The 3,707-nt window shown below is 35.6% G+C and overlaps 1 non-coding gene across 1 annotated transcript; it reads left to right on the top strand.

The window, feature by feature from the left end:
* Positions 1-3,043: 3,043 nt before the first annotated feature.
* trnaq-uug lies at positions 3,044-3,115 on the top strand. The gene has a single exon. It is a non-coding gene; the product is annotated as a tRNA-Gln (tRNA).
* The last annotated feature ends 592 nt before the right edge of the window (positions 3,116-3,707 follow it).

The following is a 3,707-nucleotide window of genomic DNA, read 5'->3' as shown; positions in this document are numbered from 1 at the left end:
GTCTCATCATTGCCACATCAATGTATAATCCTTGTCTCATCCATGTCACATCCATGTGCAATCCTTGTTTCATCCATGTCTCATCCTTTTTATCATCCATGTCTCATCTATGTATCATCTGTGTCTCATTCTTGTCTCATCATTGTCTCATCCCTGTCTCATCCTTATCTCATCCTTGTCTGATTCCATGTCTAATCCATGTCTGATCCTTGTCTCATTCATCTATCATCCATGTCTCATCCTTATCTCATCCTTGTCTGATTTCATGTCTCATCCTTGTCTCATCCTTGTCTTATCCATGTCTCATCCATGTCTGATCCTTGTCTCATTCATCTATCATACATGTCTCATCCTTGTCTTATCCTTGTCTCATCATTGTGTCATCCATGTCTCATCATTGTGTCATCATTGTCTCATCCATGTCTCATCCTTGTCTCATCTTTTTATCATCCATGTCTCATCCTTGTTTCATTCTTGTCTCATCCATATCTCATCCATGTCTCCTTGAATTTGTTTTGCTGTTGCAAGTTGTTGTTGCTTAGAGCCATTTGATGTTTTTTTAAATAAATCTTATTTTTTACCTCAAGCTCCTCATGTCAGTCTGAACCTCTGAGTTCAACATCCAAAACTGTGACATTATGCAGAAACTGAACTATGGATAGCAAAGGTTTTTTTTCCTATTACAAAGTCAAGAACTTTGTTGATAACTTTAATTAATTGAACAATAAGATAAGATGCTTTTAGATGACTCTTTCTTACTGTCTTGATTGGTAATTATCATCAAGCGCCTCTGTGGTAATCTGTTGCCTGGTTTAAATCAAACTTAAAGGCTGAAGTTGAAAAACAGCTGAAAGACAAGAGAAAGAGAGTGTGGGCTTTGATTTTTTTATTCTTTTTTTAAATAAAGAGTGTTCAAAACTGTGCTTTTTGACATTCAAAATTGCATTTCTTTGAGGACATTTTGTCCTTCTCTCCACAAAGACAAAGTGATGGAAGCACAATTTAGACACCTTAATAGCTGAACAAACTAATGCCCACTTTCCTACAAATGTGTTAAGTAATGATTCGTCTAATGCATTTAACAAGCCTTTTAAACTGTTTAGTTGTCCCTTTCCTTCTTTGACTACAATTGTGTAGGGCAGCTGCTGTCAGGTTGAGCCATTACTGTAATAATCCAATCTATGACTAAAAAGAAAAATAAGATGGTCTGTCTTTAGTTTAAGCACTTTTCCCCGTTTCTTTATTTCTTTAAAATAACGACACCTTGGCACATTTTTATTCTATACAATGAATTAAATGAGCTAATGAGTCTCTTTCAATTGCAGTTTTTATTTATATACAGTATTATGCAATGTTTCTTTTGCTGTCATTTACGAACTTGTTTATAGTCATTACCACAGAAATGAGTCATGTTATCCAGTGTTCTCGTGAATTTACTAAAGGTGATTCAAAAGCATAAAAGATGGGATTTAAAAAATATATGTTAGTTTGGTGTGAGTTGAGTTTAAATCATAGGCATATCATTTGAACTAATGTTAATTATTAATCGTATCTGAAACTGGGTTCAAGGTAAATTCAGACTCAGTGGGTCACAGGGACTCAGGTTGAAGCAATGTACTGCAGAAACTCATCAATATGGGTAAGGTTGTGTGAAGTAGGGGTACTGGGGGTGCTGCTGCATCTCCTGATGGATGCCCAGGGACATGTATGTCTAGTTACATTTACAATTTTATTTATTTTTAATAAATGGACTGAAATCAGATATTATTGGTGCTGCCCATGCTTAAATTCCATTATGAATATAGGAACACCACCTTAATCTAGATATCGCTGGCTTTATTAATCACAAGTTATAAAAAGTTAACTAGTTTAGGTCAAAAAGAACCCTCTGTATACTAAATAAATAACCTGCATACATTTTGAGTGTCTATTTTTAGGTGTTTGTGTAAAACCAGTGATGACATCTTGTACTTTAAAACCATTTTGTATTCAAAGTCCAGCACCACATTGATTTTTCTATCAACTAGCTATACGTGAGTGTGTGCTCGAGTCCTTGTATCCCTCCCTGATCACGTGTGTTTTGTGTACTGGTTTGTAATGGGGCCGAGGGGTCAGCGGGTCAAGCGGGAGTGTTCTCCTCACACGTCAGAGATTGTGATGACAGAGATGAGTGTGCGTGCTTTAAGCTGTTGGTGAAGACTAAGCTGTAGGACTTTAGGTTAATGTATCCTCTCAGCACCTTTGTGTTTAACAATGGGTGAATAAAGCTGCACCCGGAGTGAAGCTGCACATTATCCATCACTGCACAGAAGGAGCAAAAGCACACTTCTTGAAATGCATAATAAATTGTTTTTTTTTTCTTTTTTTAATGAAGGGTTAAGACTAATGTTACAGGATAACTGATTATATAATTGATATATCAGTCTCAAGATGGATAGCCGTACAGTTACATAGACATATCAATAAAAAACAGCATGTGCATCAACATAAAGAGCCTCATTTGTATAATAGGCACCTACATCTGATCAGAACTGCTTTAATGCTGCTAGTTATCATAACACAGGCACACAGTGAGGGTCAATAGTTCACGTTTTTCCTCTAATTTGACTCATAAATTTATGGCCTGTGCTGCCCCCGTGAGGCGTTCAATGTAACTGTGTAAAAAAAAATGGCTGTAGTTTCACAACACGAACACAAAGGGCACATAACGACGATATTTAAGCGTCTTGTAATCTAGATTACTCTGTCGGTCATCAGTGGTAGTCGTAAGGCATTTATTATCGTTAATCTGAGCATTCTGTCCCTTAAAAATGGTACATCACGGGAAAAAAAGGGTTTTTGCTACAGTATTTCCGCTTTACGTGTGGTCAATAGAGAAGCTAACAAGAGGCGTTCAATGTCAAGATCATATCCGAGCTTTTAAAGTACTCATATGAAAACTGTAAGCATATATTCCAAAATAGTACATATATGTACATAATATCTTCAGCTTTGGTGTTTGTTTTAGGAGAAAAATGGAAATGGTCTAACGTGTTCACCGCCCGGTCCCATGGTGTAATGGTTAGCACTCTGGACTTTGAATCCAGCGATCCGAGTTCAAATCTCGGTGGGACCTCATCATTTTACAATGAAACATTATTTTAAGTTACAAAAATGTTAAATCTTGTTCAGATAACACGATTTAACATTATTTTAAGTTACAAAAATGTTAAATCGTGTTCAGATAACGCGATTTAACTTTTATGTGTTTTATTTACCTGGATGATTGAGCGTACTTACACTTATTTTTTTTTTTAGTTCAAGTTACATTACTTTTTCTTTTTGTTCCTTTTTATTATTGCTGTTTTAATTTAATTATGGTTAAAATCGTTTGTTTTGACGCGTCTAAAACACAATTTTGACAAAGTTTGTCATTGAAAAAAAAATGAATAAATAGGTCTTATTCAGTTGTGCTCAAAACCTTTAATGACAATATTACAACAAAATACAACATAGTGTTTAAACAATTTATCCCCACACACTCATAGTGCTGAAATACAAACATCAACATTTATATAACCATTGCTTTTTCTGGAATGATCTTTTTAAACTGGCTTACAGATATGCCCATAACATCTGCAGCTTTGGCCCAAGTGAACCGATAATTTATTTCACGGTGCGGTCACATTCCCAGCTGTTTTCCTATCACAGCTGTGATGAAACATCTG

Source organism: Nematolebias whitei, chromosome 11, assembly GCF_014905685.2.
Source record: "Nematolebias whitei isolate Nwh7 chromosome 11, NemWhi1, whole genome shotgun sequence".
Classification (NCBI taxonomy): Eukaryota; Metazoa; Chordata; class Actinopteri; order Cyprinodontiformes; family Rivulidae; genus Nematolebias; species Nematolebias whitei.
This window is presented reverse-complemented; position numbering and strand designations above follow the sequence as displayed.